Source organism: Myotis lucifugus, unplaced genomic scaffold (assembly GCF_000147115.1).
Source record: "Myotis lucifugus unplaced genomic scaffold, Myoluc2.0 scaffold_385, whole genome shotgun sequence".
NCBI classification, from domain to species: domain Eukaryota; kingdom Metazoa; phylum Chordata; class Mammalia; order Chiroptera; family Vespertilionidae; genus Myotis; species Myotis lucifugus.
The window spans coordinates 104,067-124,296 of NW_005871433.1; the positions used below are offsets into that span (position 1 = coordinate 104,067).

The window sequence follows — 20,230 nt, forward strand, 5'->3', positions numbered from 1 at the left end:
GATGGATTATTCAGCAGAAGGTTTATGGGCATTTTAGGAAAAGTTGCAGAGCAGCAGTGGGGAGTCATACATAACAAGTTGTGTCAACGGTTAGAGCAGGAAGATGCATCAGACTTGGGTCTATGGATTTCAGAAACTTTAAGTCTTTCATAATGTTCTCCTGGAGAACTGAGAATTTGGGGGCCGATGTTTGGCTTGGAAGACCATATCTCCAGTTATCTTGCTATCTCAACATTTGTTTGTTTTTCTTTATCACACTTGCCACATACTTAGTTATTTTTCCGATTTATCCGTTTACTTATTATTTGTCCCCTCAAAGGAAAGTAAGCTCCCTCAGGTCAGGATGTCTGTCTTGATCACATTTGCAACCCCATGAACTGATACAGGACCTAGCCCCTAGTAGGCAATCATTAAACATTTAGGGGATGAATAAAAAATAAAGAATTCTTTGCCTGTGACAAAGGTGTGACTTAGAGTACTGGATTCTTAAAGGATCCAGAATGTCACAGAATGCGCATTGGAGTTCTCATTAGAATGTCACAGAACTCGCCTTGGTTACATTCATTTAATAGTTCAATAATTTACAGGCAGACACTCATTAATCATAGATGTTGGAAGATGTAGCTAATATGTCAAAACAAAATTTATCTTGATAAGCTAAAATCTGAGTCAATAAGATTAGATGAATGAAGATGAAAAAACATTAATATACTTAAATTTAGATTAATAAATTCAGTTTCCCAGGCAGGATGCAAGGAGCACTGAAATAGAGACAAGTTTCTATGGCAGGTCGTATGGAAGAGATGTGGAGTTTCAGCTGACGTGATGCTAATCTGAGTCATAAACACTATGTCATGGTAGATTTTTAAGGTAAACCTACCCTAGACCATGGTGGTCGACCTCAACTGCCTGTTAGAATCTCCTGGGGAACCGGTTCACAAAGAAACAGATAAAAGCATACTAATGTCCAGGCCACACCTAAGAGATTTTGATTCAATTTGTTTTGAGAAAGACCTAAGTATAGTTTTGTTTCATTTTGCTTTTGTTTTTTTGTCCCCAAGCAATTCTAACTTATAGGCAAGGTTATCTTATAGGCAAGAACCTCTACTCTGGACTTGGTCCTTACTACTAACAACATATCTTCCGTAATTGTTTTTCGCATTCTACTTTCTGACCATTATCCTCTCTATGTCTAAATTATCCCCTGAGAGCCCCACTGCCACATTTTTGCTCACGAAGACTTCTGATCCACTGACTTGACCAATTTTCAGCTGTTCCTCATGCCCATCCTTTCCTCTCTCCCATCCATTGTCCACTCTGGTAGCCCTTACTTTGCATGTCCCTTTAAACCCTTCACATATTTCACCCTACAAGGCCCAACCCTGGTTCAACCTAAGAGAGACTGGCAGTGGCTGGAGAAAACCATGCAACCATGCTGAGTGGTCTTGCTGAAAATCACGACTGAGACCCTAACTAGAAAGTGTCATCTGGGAATCCTACCACTTACCCTCGTCATTTCACTCTCTCACTCTCCTAGATTATTTTTTTTACCCCTTTTCCTTTTTTCTTTGTCAAACCTCAAAACAACCCTCTCTGCACTCCTAACTGATGAGCCTGCTTCCCTCACTGAGATAAGGCAAGTGATCAGAAAAGACTAACTATAGATTCCTAATACAAAATCTCGTCACCTGCTTGACTCAGGACCTATACACTCTTCCTTCCCTCTTGTTAGCTGGGATGAATGATCTATCCCTGCTCCTAATTAAAGCCAGCATTCCCATGCCCTGCATCCCATATTCTTTCTTGCTCAAGACTGGGCTCCTGCAGTGGACCCCTAACTATTCCGGCTTCATCCATTTTCTTCTCTTTTCTGTATCATTACCATCACCTTGCAAACATAGTATAATATCTTTCATCTTAGGGAAAAGGAGTCTTGTGATTCTACAAGCTATAGCCCAGTTTCTCTATTCAAAAGAGGTGTCTGGATCTCCTCTCTACTTCCTCCCCTCCTCTCAGAATTTCATCCTCACTACTCCACCAAATCCAAGCTCACCAGTGATATTTGTGCTGCTAACTCTGGAGATCGGTCCTCATTTATTAGGGGTTTTTTAAAAAGAGCATTAGACACCACTAATCATTCCTTCCTGTATTTTATTTTCCTTTACCATTTTAATCACATATTATCTGTTGTGGACTTCAAACTCTCTAATTTTATACTAGATATTATCTGGCTGCTTAGTTTCATGAAAAGAACATTTTAGTGTCATACTTAAACTCAATTTTAATTTTTGTGTTTATTGATATTAAGTTATGCTATTATGTCATCGTAATCCTGTCCCCCTAGGTCAGTGCTTGGGGAATGTTTGCTAAATTTAGGGGTTACCATGGAAACTGGGTTTTTATAACATTGTTCTGTCTCCTGTGTCATCATTATATCTTAGTTGTCTGAAATTCTTTACTTCTATTTTTTAACCTTGTAGTTTTCACAACATTTTGTCTAATTACTAGTATTATTATTATTCCTTTTGTCTCTTGGATGTAGAATTCACTCCTTTGTCTTAAGCTTCCTTAACTATCCCCACTTACGTCTCTAGTCCATCTGCTTCCAGATCTCCTTTCCTCTTTTGGGATCTTTAATTCGAAACTTCTTTGACAGGCTTCTAGGTAATAGAAAACGAATAATACCAAATGATGGCTCTGCCTCTGGTAGGTTGGGAGCTTTGGACATGTTGTTTACCGTCTGTAAGCCTTGATGTGACAGGCATTCATGGAGATGGCTCTAATGATTGAATTGGATAACTCCTACACAGAGGTTAGCTCAGTACCTGCACATGGTTAATGTTCAATAAAAATTTTTTATTGTGAGTACTTCCAAGCTGCATTCATCTTTTAATCAGCCCCTGTGGTCATAGAGAGCTTTGGATGTAATCAACAGAAATAAACGGAGACTTCTGGAGCCAGAAACAAATGTTTATTGAAAGGATATTAATAGCTTGAAGAACTGAGGGAAGAGCTGGCCAGACAGGACTTGGGGAAGATGGGAATCAGGACAATTGGGGGGTCTCAGAGACAAGAACGTGTGAACCATCCTTCTGGATAGCACAGTGGCTTGGGTTTAAATGTGGGGGGGGCGAGAATCAGCTGACCCAGTTGGGGTTGGGCCCTGCCCGCAGGTCAGGGGAGCAGATGTCTGGGATTGACTGCCTCACCAAGGCCACCTGGAGCCAGTTGCGTGAGGTCAGGATGCTAAGCAGACAAAACTACCTGTACGTCACAGACCTAATGCTAGATGCTCCTGAGGACCTGCCAAGAAAATGACCCTTGACTGACTCTTCAACGACTTCATCAAAATTTAATTGCCTTTTGTAATAACCCAACATCATTTCCCCCTATCTTTTGAGATAATCATTCCATTTATGAAGTGACTTCTATAATGTTTATTGACTCATACATTCAATCAGCAAATATTTATTGAGCAGCTACTAGATCTGATGTTCTGTTCTGGGGGAGGTTGACCTCTGTGAACCAAAGAAACCCCATGTCTTTAAGCACTTACTTTCTACGGAGAGGGACAGGCAACCAAACATGAACAAATATATGACATCAAGTGGCAATAGTTTTCATGAGCAAGCGCTCATGAGGAAAACCATGAGACAGGGACAAGGAAAGAATGAGCAGGATGGGAGCATATTGGTCAGATTGGATATTTATGGTTACATGAGTCTAGGTTTCTCTTCCCATCTTTAAAAATGTACTTTTAATTATAATTGAAATACCATTTTTTATTAGTTTCAGGTATACACCATAGTGTTTTAATATCGATGTGCCTTATAAAGTGGTCGCCGCCATAAGTCTAGTAACCATCTGTCACCCTGCATAATGATTATGACGTTATTGACTTGCTTCCCTGTATATTACGTCCCTGAGTAAACTGTTCACGTTTAATGACTTTTCTTGTTTATTTGTCTCTCATAAATGACTAGCTGGCTTCCTTCCCGCCTCCAGGAGTGAGCACCTTAAAGGTGAATCATGTCATTCATTTCTGGTCCCCCCCTGCCTCATGGTGGATGCCGAGTAAATGTTTGTCGAATGAATGAATAAACACACCCCTTATGGTATGGCCATTGGATGACTGTATTTGTCTGCTTCCGAGCCAGGCAGCCATTCTCCCAAGTGGGACATTGCAGGCGGCCTGGACAGAGGGGAGAATTCCGTGTGGGCTCTGCCCTTGTGGATTCCTCTGTCAATGTCGTTGACTGACCAATAGGCTAAGTAAGACATTTACATAACGCCTATTTAGCCAATTTCTCTTCCCTGCAATCAGGTTGGTTTCTTTGTGTTATTGTTGTGTTTATTTTGTCATAACATGCTTTCTGCATGTAAGACCAGCTCTGAGAGAAAGACATGAGGAAAACATCCATTCCTCTCCACTTGAATCATGGCCACAGACAGAATGAATCATAGCATCTGAAGGAAGCTCGGAACAGCACCAGCCCAAGGGAGGTTGTGCTCTGAGTAACAGGGGCAATAGCAACGGTTCCTTCAGAGAAGCTGGAATCCTAGTGAATCTGCTCCCTCCGTACCTACTGCCCGTATTTACTTATTAAATCAAATCAAAATGAAATGTAGAGAGCTATCGAGTTCTTGTCAGAAAGTGCTGCTCAGTGAAAATGCCAAGTGGAGAGAACTACATGGATCCTCATTCAAGTACCGAACTGGAAACTAGAAAACAGGACCACAGAATGCTTTTAATTGTTTTTTTATTAAATATTTGCGTGAGTTGGAGCAGTGTTGATTGCGTGATGTTCAGACATGGCCTCCACCCTACCTTCTTCATTCATGACTTTCACTGCAGACCCATGAATGGGCTGCCCTCAGTGCAGCTCTATGGTTGCCGAGGGAGCTGTGTTTATAAATGGTCAGCTGTGTTGTGAGTATATTTAGCTTATGCTAAATGCCCCTGAGAGGATGAATATCATCTGTTTCCAGTTTAATTGTGTTTTTGGAGCATGCTACACTCTCCCCCCCCCCCCCCAGATGAATAAATATTCGGCCTTTTCCCCTTCTGAGGAAGGGTTGGATCCTGGAATTCAAATGGCCAGACTTATTAAATTAAAATGAAATGTAAAGTGCTATAGAGTTCTTGTCAGAATGTGCTGCTCAGTGAAAATGCTAAGCTTGGGGTAAAATAATAGAGACCAGAAACCATTTCATTCATTATTGGCATGAAGGGCTGGTGTGGCTGACTGATGGAATAATTACAAAGAGTGGTGAAATGGTATTGGTAACTATACGGTATCTTTATATAACATTTAAAACTTTTTAAAGCAGTTTTTACCCAAACTTTTTAGACTTTCATACCATAAACCTTAAAATTTGTATATGCAAACCAAAATAATTTATAGTAGCTATTTTAAGTACTGTCACCCTTAAAAGGGGGTTCACTTTAGGGTTCTGAAAAAGCAAATTTGACCAGTTTTTTTTTATTTGTTCAAAAATCATGAACTTCCTGATAAAGATTGTCAAGGAAAAGTAACGGCTCTTAGGGTGCGGACCCACCCCATCTGTGTGTGGAGACTTAGTGATGTAAAGTGACTGCTCCAACGCCAGCCCACGCTACCTAATGGCTGAGCTCAGATGAGACCCAGAACTCCTCAAGCTCACTCCTGTGTTCTTTCTACCGTATCCTTTGTCTCCCGGAAATGATTATTTAAATTATCAAGATACAAACAAAAATCTACAAAACTTTTCCTATGCATATGTTTCAGTGCATGCAGCTATTATATGGGGTGTGCGAAAGTAGGCTTCCAGTTGTACAAATAAATAATACACTAATACAGAAATAGTAATACAAGAATAAACTCTGTGTCTTGCGTACTCACAACTACACACCTACGTTTGCCCACCCTGAATAAACAGCAGAATATACACTGTCAATTATTTGTTACCTGCATTCCCACATGTCCGTGCCTCTCCCACCCCACCGCCATCTTTGTGTAATCAATCTCTGAGAAAAAAGTGGCTAAGATAGGTTGTGTTTCAATGTACTGCTGTGAGCAGATCCAGGAAACTTGCCCAGTGGCACAGAGAACTGACGGAGCTTTAGTATTTCCCACGTGATGTCTTCTCCTGGTCTCACCCAGCTGACTTAGATGCCGTCTAGCCAGCTTGGTCTCCCATGGCCTGTCCACTCAGATACTAGGGCGAGCCTCTGGGTCCTGTGTCAGATCAGCTCTAGTACTTGCTCATTTATTCGACTTGCCATGTTAACCAAGCACCTGCTTGCTTGTTTTTTTTCTTTCCAATAAAACCTGAAAGCCCGAAACAGAATTACTGGTAAATATACTTTAAAATGTAAAACACTTTGAATTCGCTTTGACTTGATTCCCTATATTAACAATGAAAAGCCCTAAAATATCACATTTCAAGTTGTGATATGTTTGTTTTTCAACACACAGTAACTATGAGATAAAGGAAAATATGTAAAAATCCTTTCACAGATTTTTTTTTTCCAGCTAAAAATCATGCTTGGAAAGATTACATTTTATTAAGCCAAAATCTTTTCTAAATATCTATGTTATAAAAATGTACAGGTTGTTATGAGTAGCTCCTAGTTCTATTCAGTTCTCTGTTAAATGCTTAGAGGAATATGAATCCTTGATGTATGGACTAAGATGCATTTTGCAGTGATTGGTCCATCATCAAGTACCCAGAAATCGGTAGAATATTACCTTTTTTTTTCTAACATGTCAGTTGGAATACCTTTTCTTCTTGAATTACTACAATTGACTTTTGTTAATAAAAAGGGAGGGTATTTAAAAACCCAAACAATTGCACATTTCTTGAAATTTTATTTCTAATAAAGGTGACACTCTGATATTTAAGAATTCAATGATATGAGTTGAGATTGTTTTTTTAAAACAGGTTTTCCAAGAGGGCTTTGACCCTGCTGATAGTTTTAAAACTGTATTAGATAAGCTGATTAGATTGTCTAGACTGGTGCTCCCAGAGGCACCAAAATGTATTTCTCTCAAAGAGCGGTTATAAATGCCAGAAGCAGAATCTAAGACCACCCCCCTCCCACATCCATTGATGTTGCCATTGAATAGATGACCTCTCCCCCACTTCCTGGAAGCCTTCTCAGTCATACATGCTGGGTGAGGCTCCTCACAGACCAACCCCTTTATCATCTCTTGCTTCTGACCCAGCGGTTCTCAACCTGTGGGCTGCGAACCCTTTGGCAGTCGAAGGACCCTTTCACAGGGGTCACCTAAGACCATCCTGCATATCAGATATTTACAGTACGATTCATAGCAGTAGCAACATTACAGTTATGAAATAGCAACGAAAATAATGTTATGGTTGGGTCACAACATGAGGAACTGTATTTAATGGGCCAGAAGGTTGAGAACCACTGTTCTGACCTATGAATCAAACTTATACACTGCTCCCATTCACTGACCTATGTCATTGTGATTTCTTACTGTTTTATTAAGACACTTGGTCTGCTAATTCCTTTTGGAATGTCCCTTAGCTTTGGCACATCTTGAAGGCAGTTCATTTGGTGCTCGCTCTGCACTGACAAATGAAGGCCCACATTCCTGACTGTTGGATATGTGTCCTCTTCCTAGGAGTTTATAAGTACCAGCAAGAAGTCAATAAGTATAGTCGGGTTTCATAAGTACATAAAAAAGTCTTCCTTCTTTTTCTAGGTGAGTCCTTTCTACAGAGCCCCATCTCCACCCCACCTGCATGCCCTTTCCCTGAGGTGTTGTTGACAGCTACACCCAAGTCATAGGAAGTGGCGCTCTGCCACTAAAAGAAGTGGGGGTGAGGGCCTCACAAACAGCCCATTCACATATTTGCATTCAGCGGGGTTGTTTTGCCTGTTTTCTTTTAGATCATCTCAACTTTGGTCTCTTGGAACCATCCACTCGTGACAGTCAAAAGTAAGTGTACATTTTAATTTTTCTTTCAATTAGTTGTGAACGGAAATCGCAGTTTCATTCAGTGGTTTTCACAAGAGAGAATTTCATTCAAATATTTGCATAATGAATGGGAGTTTCATAGGTGGGAAAGATAGGAAAGCCCCTCTTTAATTTTTGTGGGAAGGAAAATGGGTAGAAATGAAATAAATAAGGCACCGCCCATCACCCTTGAATATAACAAAGTATATTTGCAGCCACTGAGTGGAATGGTTTTTATTTTTAATTTTGTTAATTTAATTTTTGTTTAAGTATACTTAGTACACAATCTTATATTGGTTCTATTAGTTTCAGGTGCATGATATAGTGATTCGACATTTTTATACTTTACAATGTGAGCACCCCACTAATCCTAGGCATCATCTGTCATCGCGTATATACCAGCTTCATCCTGGGCAGCTTCCAGAGTCCTCTCAAGAGGCACATGGCATCAGCCTCTTCCTTTATTTTAAATTGGGCCACAGCCCAAGAAGTACCTTAAATGACATCAATTTTATGCTCTGTGAGGTCCTCACCACTGTGAGGCAATGTGGTATAATGGTTAGTGCCCCAAATCTGGAGATGCTTGGGACCAATTCCTGGCCTTCCACTTACTAGCTGCATGACTTGCGGCATGTCAAAACCTCTCAGTGCCTCTGTTTTTCCGTCTGTAAAATGGGGCTAATAATAGTTGTTATGGTTATTACAAGGATTAGATGAGTTAATATTTTCAAAATGTTAATACTTGGCACATAATGAGGTCTGTAAAAATGTTTGTTGAATAAGTGAAAATAAATTAAGCATACAGGGATACTCCAACGTCTCATATTAGGAGATTGAAAAACTGGTTTAGTCTAAAAACAATGACACTCCAGTAGCAATAAAGACACCTACCATCCAAATATCGGCTTCCAATGACTATTTCCTAAGAAATGGAACCAGAACTCTTTGGAGAAGTGGTTGATTCAAGACTATGGCAAGAAATATGCAAAATTACCCTGGAACAGTTTATAGTGCCAGGAAGCAAGGAAGTGCTAAAAGAAAAAACAAAACAGCATACCCCCAATGGTGAGTGTGACGCAATGAGTCAAAAGGAGAGAAAGTGCCCCCAGTGGCCAAAGGTGGAACAATTTGAGCAAAAAAATAAACTAGTATTGGGATTAACCCAAAGTATGAAATAGTAACTGTACTGATACCAGCAAATCATTGGAAAAGTATTTGAGGAGACCAGAGAACTCTCCCATGCAGAATTCAAAACCATGTGTGTGGAATGCTCTGCTTTTTAGGAGGTAAAGCCTGACTCCCAGTGGGGCTGCACATAGTGACTCTCCTCCGAAGAGCACAGTATGGAAAGAGAGGGGGGAAAGGGGTACCTTACAATAGGAAACCTGACAAATACTACCTCAAACCAGGTGACCAAGGTCAACATCAACAGTGCTACCTTGTATTGAAAGCAGGTCTACGTCACATGATGTGATGAGAATGGCGCTTTGCCTCTGTGGGCTTTCTCTTCAAAACACATAACCCCAGTCTAATCACGAGAAGAACATAAGACAAATTCCAACAGAGGGACTTCCTATGAATCCTATTTGGCCAATAGTCCTCGAAACTGTCAAGGTCATCAAAAACAAAGGAAGTCCAAGAAGTTGTTACAACCAAGAGAAGCTCAGGTGACATGATCAGTAAGTGTTACGCGGTATTCTGGATGAGATACAGGAACAGGAAAAACAGGAGATAAAAAACAGGGGAATATGAATAAAGTATGGAGTGTAGTAGATAATAATGTATCACTATTGGTTCATTAATTGTGAAAAATGTGCTGTGCTCATGTATGATATTATTAACAGTGGGAACTGGGGGTGGGGTGCAGGAACTCTGTACTGTCTTCACAATAATTCTGTAAACCTCACGTCGTTTCAAAAGCAAAAGTTTGTTTAAAAATAATGAAATACCCACATGAAAAAAACTGGTTTGGAGGCATACTCTCCGCTTTTCAAGCACCAATTACATACTAATATCCTGAAAATTGTTGAACTCATTTCTGTTTTGAGACTCATACGTGGATCATTGTATTCTGCATTGAAGTTTTGATAAAGGTGTGCATGTCTATAAAGCATTCTGCTATGTTTGTACAGTCCTCCAAAGGAGGAAGAATATAACAACTGGCAACACAAAACTTACTTTTTATCCTCACTCGAGGCTATTTTTTCTATTGATTTCTAAGTGAGAGTGTGAGAGGGATGGGGGTTGGGGAGAGAGAGAGAAAGAGAAACATAGATGTGAGGCAGACACATCTTTTGGTTGCCTCCCCGCACATGCCCGACACGGGGATTGACCTGCAATTTAGGTATGTGCCCTTGACAGGGAATCGAACCCAAGACCCTCTGCTGTGTGTGTGTGTGTGAGGGGCGGGGGGGCTATGCTCTAACCATTGAGCCCACAGCCAGGGCAACACAAAACTTTTTTGCAAGAATAATTGTTCTTGGAGTGCAAAGTGGATGATGATATGTGCATTAGTTATATATTACAGCATAACAAATTCCCATGAATTGAGTGGCTTGAAAGAGCAGGTAATTATTATTCCGCAGTTCCTGTGGACCAGGAATCTGGGTGCAGCCTAGCTGGAGCCTGTCCTTAGGATCACAGAGATGTAGTCAAGATTTTGTCTGGGCTGTGTTCCTCCTTGAAGCTTGGGTTGCTTTTCTTCCAAGAACACGTGGTTATTGGCAGAATTAAGGTGGGGTTATACGACTGAGGTCCCCTGCTTTTTTGCTGGCCATCTCCTGAGGCTCTCTCATCTCCTAGATCAGTGGTTCTCAACCTGTGGGTCGCGACCCCTTTGGGGGTTGAACGACCCTTTCACAGGGGTCACCTAAGACCATCGGAAAACACATATATAATTACATATTGTTTTTGTGATTAATCACTACGCTTTAATGATGTTCAATTTGTAACAATGAAAATATATCCTGCATATCAGATATTTACATGACGATTCATAATAGTAGCAACATTACAGTTATGAAGTAGCAACGAAAATAATTTTATGGTTGGGGGTCACCACAACTGAGGAACTGTATTAAAGGGTCGCGGCATGAGGAAGGTTGAGAACCGCTGTCCTAGATAGTGTTCACATTGCTTTCCACGTGGCCACTTGCTTCTCACAGGCCCTGCCACAGCGTGACAGAGTCAAGCCAGCAGGAGACTCTCCGACTCCAGGCTGCTCAGGTGGAGTCTCACAGAATGTAACCTAGTCCAGGGCGCTCTGACCTGTCGGCATGGCTGTGTTCCAGTGGCTAGACACAAGCCAGGGGTTGTGCCTGCCTCGAGGGAGGGTATTATATGAGGGTGTGACTGACTGGGGATCCCCTTAGGCTGTGCCCACTACAACAGGAGAGGTTTAAACAGATACAGGCAGCTGGGTATCGGGGCTCCACCATATATGAGCAAACTAGAGAGGAGGAGGACAAATAGAAAATGCTTGCTTCTTCCTTTCAGTCAGACTAGAGCTTGAGGTAAATAAAGTGATTTAATTTCTCCTCATCCCTCCCTCCCCCGACACAAATTATACTCCTCAAAGCTTAAAAATACTCCTCCTCAAAGTTATCAAATGAGAGCTCTGGTTATTTGAAGATGAAGAAATCAGAGAAAAATATTTGAAGGTAGCTCATAAATACATCCCCTGACTACAGCCTTTTCCTGATTATGGCCTTTTCTGGACTAGGGCCTTTTCTTTTCAGCAGCGAAAAAATTTGCACAGAAATGTGTTCTCAATTCAATGGCAACAAAGTTTATGCGCTTCAAGAAACCTCTACAAAAGTTCAGATAAAACGGTCTGCTTTTCAACTTTTCATGACAATTTTTGAGATTGTTGAATTTTTTAATACTTGTGTTTTAAAATTCTGTCTACTAATAATTATTAGTAGGATGGTAATGTTTAGGTTGTATTTCTTGCATTTTACATGATGTTGCTAAATTTGTATATTTTCAGTGTCTTAAATATTTATCTTCACCGATTTCTTTTTATGGATTTTGAATCCTTTTCTGATAAAATATTAAATGCAAAAATGCTGGTACTGTCATTTTGCTCCAGTATTGGAATCTCCTCCCAGATTCTTATGAGTTCAATTTTTTTCCCCTGATTGCTTCTTTGAACACCAGAATGTCCCGGAAATCCTGACACTTAGGCGTTGGATCTCCGTTAGCCAAGTTGCTGTGTGCATCTGGAAGCAAAGCACAAGCATCCTTTGTTAGACAAAGTCTGTGCCTAATTGTGGGCTTGGATAATGCGATCACTGTCCCTGTGCGTCTCCATGGAGGTTACTACAAACCTATTAGCAGACCAAACCGCAGGCCTTTGCCGTTCATGTCTCAGATGCACAGCCACCTGGGAGAAAGCACTTGTGGAAACGTAACTCATTAGCAGCCAAAAGTTGAGATGAAATATATGCTGGAAAGATAATTCAATTAAGAAACGAGGAGGAAGGATTTCTTGTGGATCCTCCTCCTCGCCCTTCACCTCTCTTTCAAGTCTCTTCCTACACTGGTTTTCTTCTTTCTGCTCACTCATGACTAAGCCCGAGGCTGTAGTCCTTGGTTTCTCTTGTGCCAACGGGCACAAAGGGCGGTTATTCGGAATGGTGAGAACATAATCACCTGTAGCCAGTGGTGAAATAACTCATTTAGCAAATAAAGGTCAATGCTTGCTTGCTTCCTTCCTTTCTTCCTTGCAGTTGTTTTCTTTGTGAGAATGAAATAAAGGGACCTTTTATAAAAATACAAAATAAGTTAGAGCAAATAGGAGTAACCTTTGCTGCTGGAGAAGGGAGGATTAAGCGAAAGCCCGGAAGAGGAGCATTTGTCTCTGGTTGGAAGGTCACAGGATAAAGCGATTCTTTATCAGAACTGAATCCAGTGGCAGGTCTTGGACTTTTCCAAGGTTGCTGTCCCAGGCTAGTCATCAGATCTCTTTCCCACAGAGATAACTGAGGGGTTTACATTTGCCTAATTGGCTTCATCGGGTCTACTTGCCATGTGTCTTAATAGATACATCTGGTACTTCCACCCGTTACTGAAATTCTGGGCTTATTACTGCATGCATTTGTTTCTGCACCATCCTTGAGTCATTTTGCATCATGCTGATTAAATCCAAGTGTGGGTTTCCTCGTTTGGGGGTGCTTTGGTAGCAATAGGTTGTAGTCATGTGGGTCTTCCCTTGGCATGGCAGGCATTCACCAGCCTACTCATTCCATCTCTCTCTTTGGTACTGTTCTTGGGGCCCTGTGTCCCCAGGGAAGCGACACCACCTCCTGCCTCCCCCATGGAGCTCTCCTGTTCCTGGGTTTCTGTTATACCTGTGTTTTGTGCGTGGTCATTCCTGTCTTATCTTACGCACCCGTTGTTTGCTGGGGTGTTTGCTCTCTCCAGAGAGGCGATAAACTCTTTGAGGGCAAGGGTTCTGTCTTTCGTCATTTGTGACCTCACAGTGCTCATGGCCCTCAGCACGTGATGCCCACCTGCCACCACCCTCCATGCCTCCAACTCTCACACCCGATCAAAATAGCGTTTTCTCAACTCAAGGGAATTATGTACCTTCCCTTTGCCTTGCCCTGAGCTGGGGGCCACAGAGGTGGGGCCAGCCAAACAGAATGTTCACCCCTATTTTCACTCCCACCCTCCTCTCCGCGCCTCCTGCCCATCCCCAGAGCTCCCAGGCTCCTTCCAGGCATCTCTCCTGGGACTCATTCTCTAAGGCCCTGACCCTCACAGAGGTCTCAGGTGAGGCTGGCTAACCCATCCTGGTCCAGCCTTCCTTAAATCACACCACACTGGTAGATGCCTACTCTGCTTGCTCACAGGTCCACCCTGCCCACGGGTTATGAAAAGGATGCAAATGTTGATCTCTGTTCTTACGGAGCGAATCACCCACACGTGTCTACAGAGGCGGACTAATGTAGTCTTTACTAACCTTTCTTACCACACATCCTGGGCGCCAGTCTCAGTTTTTCTACTTAGCAGCTGTGTGGCCGTGCACACATTTCTAAATTTTTTTTGAGGTTCCTTTTCTTCATTTATAACACCAGGATAGCAAAGCCCATTTCAAGGACGTTATAAAGATTCAATGAACTAAAGCATGGACCATTCTTGGCACATAATAAGTATATATGACATGGGTGCCATTAATAATAACAAGTAGAGCCCTAACCGGTTTGGCTCAGTGGATAGAGCGTCGGACTGCAGACTGAAAGGTCCCAGGTTCAATTCCGGTCAAGGGCATGCATGTACCTTGGTTGCGGGCACATCTCCAGTGGGGAGTGTGCAGGAGGCAGCTGATCGATGTTTCTCTCTCATCGATGTTTCTAGCTCTCTATCTCTCTCCCTTCCTCTCTGTAAAAAATCAATAAAATATATTTTTTAAAAATAATAATAACAAGTAGAGCTAGGCAGGATTATAAAGCCAAGCAAGGCAGTTTGGAAGTCTAAGGTTGAGAACAGTTACATAGAGCAAGGCAATGAGGAGATGGATAAGGACGCAGGAGACCTTGCTAGAAGCGGACTTCCTCCCCTCATAGGAGAGCATGCGTGCTGCCCAATGTCTGTGCTGGCTTAGCCACAGGGACCTAGTCCCCTGACCACGTGCCCTGCAGAGGCATTGGTGTGGAAGCAGCCTGCTTGCCCATTGTCACCACAGGGAAAGGGGTAAAGGTGACTTCACCCGTTCTCATAACTGTTTTCAAGTCTCTCTCTTCCACTTGGACTATGCAGTCCTCGAAGCCAGGATCTGCAGTTCATTCTTGTTATCCCAGACCACGGTGGAGGCTACATGCTCATGCTCAATTACTGGCAGACTGATTGAAAGGGTAAGCGATGCTGAGATTTTGCTGCATTGCATCTTCTACAACACTTTACACGAGTGATCACGTAAAGGATTTACAAAGACTCAATATGAATATGTGGACGCATTTTCCCTGCATTAAAGAACATGATTCAACCCAATGAAAGATGGAGATATTGTGGTTGTGGTTCTCTGGAGCAACATTGTTGGTGGGGTCACGGAGGAAAAAAAGATGTGACTTAGGAAAGTTGCAACAGCCTTGAAAATACTGGCTGTGGTGCATGAAAGGAAAAACAAACAAACAAATTAAAAAACCCCAACCATCCAGCACTGGAAGAGAAGTCTGTAAAATCAAGCCTGATGCCAGAAGGGACGAGTTGGCAGCCTGGAATGGATCATTGCAAATCCACTTGGCTCGTGATTTCACACTTCTCTGAGCTGCTGCTGTTCCATGATATTCAGAGATGAATGTGTTCCCATCTTATTGGCCTCCTCCAAAGCAATGACTTATTAAAGGCTGCAGGCCCAGCCGGCGTGGCTCAGTGGTTGAGCATCGACCTATACACCAGGAGGTCACGGTTCAATTCCCAGTCAGGGCACATGACCGGGTTGCGGGCTTGATCCCCAGTGTTGGTTGTGCAGGAGGCAGCCAATCAATGATTCTCTCTCATCATTGATGTTCCAATCTCTTTTTCTCTCTCCCTTCCTTTCTGAAATCAATAAAAATATTAAAATAATAATAATAATAAAACAAATTTTAACACTTCGGTGTCGGGTGAATTTCCCGCCAAAATATAAGATGGCGCGTTAAAATGCCTATATCTTTTGAAGTATGGGTTCGATTGAAATGAAATATTTGGTAATATGCAGTTACAATCGGCCCGAGTTTACACGTTTCCCCGCACTCCACCGCAAATCTATATGAACCGAGTTTAAGACGGCTCCCGCGGAGTACGCGCAATTCACGCGAGCCAACTTAACTCGTTTCCCGCAACCCAATTAAAAGGCTGCATGTTTCCTTTCTATTCTTGTTTACACCTCGCCATCCTGCTGTTTACGGGATTGGCCTCTCACGCTCTGCCTGGGTGGTTTCTATTCCTTTGTGGTTACAATTGCCAGAGGAGTCTTTGAGCTGCTCGGTTTGGAAGACGGGGAAGCCTCACAGCCTGTGGAATCCCAGCGTGGCACGCATCTCCACCGTGAAAGAGGCGCAGAGCATTTATGAACTTGTGAGCAGCTGTGAAACTGCACGTTCAAGAATATCCAATGCTTGAAAGTGCCCGCTGTGCATCTCATTACGGAGATAGAATACCAGGCGGGATTTCTCATATGAGCTGATGTCTCCTTGGAAGTTGCCTAGAGTCACATAAAATGTGATTTCTTTCCAAAGGGGAGTGCTTGCCATGTTTCTCCAGAAGTGGATGGAGCATTGGCCCCTGGACTGAAGGGTCCTAGGTTCAATTTCAATCAAGGGCAAGTACCTTGGTTGCAAGTTCGATCCCCGGCCCTGGTCAGGGTGCGTGTGAGAGGCAACCAGTCTCTCTCTCTCTCAATCTCCCCCTCCTTTCCACTCTCTCTAAAAAAAAAAATCAATGGAAAAATATCCTCGGGTGAGGATTAACACACACACAGATGAGTTGCAATGTGGAATCTAAAAAATAAAATATAAAAAATAAAACAAAACATAAAACAACAGAGGGGAGTGCTTGCTGTATTTCTCCAGCACCGGCTTGGAAATGGTGTCCTACTGCCTCCTGTCCCAACACCCGTCTTCCCCCCGTGCCCCCCGCCCTTGCCCAGATCCTGCCTCCTGTCCTCAGTTTGGTCTGATCTTTCTTTCCATCTGTATGGTCTCCTCTGGGCCTTGTGTTCAGGTGATGCACCTCCTGATCACAAAATCATGGTGGTACCTGGGACAAGTGGGAACTAGAAATTGGAAATAGTTCCTTAGCTCTTGAAGCAAGGAATCCAGAAAGGTTGGGGGTGTTGAGCAGCAGTTGCTCTAATTACAATTGTTTTAATGATGATTACCATGGCTCCTGGCACCAAGAGGAATGGCCCTGGGCAGAGTGGTAAAGAGGGCCAAGATTGGCCTTCCCTCCTGGGCCTCTTCAAGGCTTCATCCTTCTAGGGGCTCCTAGCCCCTCCCACCCCCTAACCTGCTGGTAACACCCTTTCTGCTTCTGATGCCCATTTCCTCAGACACTCAGGCTCCTTTGCTTGGGTACTCATTTCTCCCAGCAAAACTTCCAGTCCCAGAGAACATTCCTTTGGGGTGCTCACTGTGATATGCACATGGAAGGTCTTGGTCTAGTGCCTATCCTATTTTCTGTAATCTCGGTTTGTGAGCCTCTGTTTCCTCATCCATACAAAAGAACGTAATCAAACCCATGGGACTGTCATGAACATTAAGTTAAATGATGGATATGAAGCCCCTTAAGTTCCTTCCCACCTTAACATGTCTCTTAAGAAGTGACTCTAGAGAAAAGGGAATCCTTGTGCATTGTTGAAGGGAATGCAAATGGGCATAGCCACTATTGGAAAATAGTATGGAGGTTCCTCAAAAATTAAAAATGGAACTGCCTTATGACCCAGCAATTCCATTTCTGAGTATATATTTGAAGAAGCCCAAAACACTAATTTAAAAGAATATATGCACCTTTATGTGCATTGCAGTGTTATTTGCAATAGCCAAGCTATGGGAGCAACCCAAGTGCCCATCAGTACACAAGTGGATAAAAAGTGGTGGCACATATATACAGTGGAATATTACTCAGCCAGAAAATGAAGGAAATCTTACCATTTACCACAACATGGATGGGCCTAGAGGGTATGAGGCTCAGTGAAATAAGTCAGTCAGAGGAAGACAAATGTCATATGATTTCACTTATATGTGGAATCTAAAGAACAATATAAATGAACAAGCAAAAAAGAAACAGATCTTAGATACAGGGAACAGTTGGATGGTTGCCAGAGGGGAGGGGGGTTGGGAACTGGGTACAAAGGGTGAAGGGATTGAGAAGTGCTACCAATCTTGGTAATTACCACATAGTCATGGGATGTAATAGGAAATCTAATCAATAATATTGTCATAACTATGTATGGTGCCAGGTGGGCTCTCATATGGAGCTTCCACCTGCCTCAGATCCACCTGTGTCTGAGGCAGACCCAGTAACTGAAATGGAATCACAGCAGCCAAGAGGAACGATCTGTCCAAAGGTTACAGGGATAGAATCGATGACGTCATCTCTGAACTGGGGATGGAGGCTGGCAATGCAGAGCAGACAGGAGGCTGGTTCTAAGGGGAAGGGAGTAGGGTACTCACTTTGGCACAAAATTAAAGAGGGTACAATACAACTCCATAATTGAAATAAGGAATATCTACTTCAATATCCTTTAAACATCAAAATTAATGCAAAAAATTCATAATGAACAAAATATCAGCATTTGAAATAAAGGCAGGATTCATAACAGTGCTGAGCAGAGCCACACTTGAGCCCAAGGCAAAAGATAAAATCAGCAATAGCGATCCTGTCCCCACCCTGGGAATGTCCACTGGGCTGGGAGGAGAGGCCTGGAGAGGGCTTTAAGTCCCTACCCCTGGCCTCCCCTCACTCACTCTTGGATCCTGAGTTTGGCTGAAGTATAATTTGTGACAAAAGAAAAGACTGTGTCAAAATGAAATTCAGATGTTGTTTCCAGTGAAGTGACTATAATGAAATTTAGTTTGGAAAGAACACATGAAACAAATGGTTCATCAGATCCTGGATTTAGGTTGGGAGTCGGCAAATCGTGACCCGCAGGCCAGCTGTGTGTTTCTTAGGTAAAGTGTTATTGGCACACAGGCCCACTTGTTTGTTTTTGTATCATCTTCTGTGACATAATTGAGTACTTGCAACAGAGACCATATGTTCTGCAAAGCCAAAAATATCCACTATCTCGCCTGATGCAGCCCCCTGATATAGATGATTAAAGCACTCAGATGTTTTTGGATCAGCGTATGAGATTGGCCGCAGTTTAGAATATGCAGCTATTTGCAGACTTATACAACAGAGCATCCTAGGACATTTACAGAGACTGTTCTAACCTTCCATGTGTAAGAAGTCTGAGAAATGGGGAAGAGATCAGGGTTCAGAAAGTAAATGGAGAGGCAGCAGCGAGTGGGCGGGGTCTGTGTGTGCCTGTGCCCCTCGGAGTCCTATCAGAGTTCAGCTGTGACTTGACATCACAGGCCCTGACATGCTTCTGAGAGCTTGACAGCACCCGTAATTGGCAGAAAGCAAACAGTGGGTTTGTGAAAAAGTACGATCCTTTGCTTTATCACATCAGTGATTTGTGGATTTAATTACTTTATCTTATTAATGTGGATAATTTAGCACTGACTTCATTAACTCAGAAGGCGTTTCGTGGGCATCTATTTGTGTAGAAACTGCAAGAGTTGCCCTCAAATTCGTGTACTTGTGAGCATAAGTGTGAGCAAACAGAGGTAGGAAAGCCTGGACATCGTGTTCTGATGTGCCTTGAGCTTCCGGTGCACAGAGGAGAGACCACAGGGAGATAAGAGGAGCAATATCAACTCATGGAAGGCCCTAGTGCTGTCTAGGGAGCTTGCACTTTTACCAGGAGCCAGTAGGAAACTTCTTGATCAAGGAGATGGCGTATCCATACTTGTGCTTCAATTAGGGTGTTAATTGAGTGTGGGGTGGTGGAGGGTGGATGAGAGTAGAGGTCGGGGGACTAGTCAGTAGGCAGTTTCAATAGCCTGGGATGGGTTGTAGTCCGACAGAGATGATGTGGGCCTTGAGTGCAGTATCCATGGAAATGGGGAGAAAGACATTTAAAAGTGGCGGTGAGGGTAAAATCAACCAAGATCCTGCCACTTGGTTAGTAAGGGCTCCTGGATTGGAGTTGAGGTGATTGAGAGGCTGGAAAAAGTATTAATCATATTAATAGAAATAGAGAAGCCAGGGAGAGAAGTAGGTTTGAGAGTCAAAAATAATAAGATCAGTTTTCTATGAAATGAATTGAAGACTCTGTAAAGTACCCAGGTGGTAGGGGGAGGGGAGGGAAGAGAGAGAGAAGGAGGGAGAGAGAAAGGAATTGGTGCTAGAAATGAAGATTTAGGAATTATCTGAGAAAAGATAATTATTGAGGCTGTGGGCATAGATAAAATACAAGATGCTCAGTTAAAATTGAACTTCAGACCAGCAAAGAATCATGTTGAGGCTAAGAATGTCCCACATAATATTTAGGACATCCTTATGCTAAAAAGTTATTCATTGTTGATCTGAAATTCAAATTTAACTGGGCATTCTTTATTTTTATTTGCTAAATCTGGGCAACCCTAGACTGTGGGGATTGTCCATAATTATGACATGTCAGAAGAGAGAAGAATAGTGAAAGAGCCTGGACTGGAGAGATAAGTTGTAGG

General features: G+C 42.5%; 1 protein-coding gene across 1 annotated transcript in view; it reads left to right on the plus strand.

The window, feature by feature from the left end:
• The first annotated feature begins 7,906 nt into the window (after positions 1-7,906).
• NCALD (neurocalcin delta) overlaps positions 7,907-20,230 on the plus strand; it is a 148,099-nt gene continuing 135,775 nt past the window's right edge. Inside the window, exon 1 of the mRNA XM_006101858.3 lies at positions 7,907-7,949. The gene's annotated coding sequence lies outside the window, so the exon portion shown is untranslated. The remainder of the gene's footprint in view (positions 7,950-20,230) is intronic.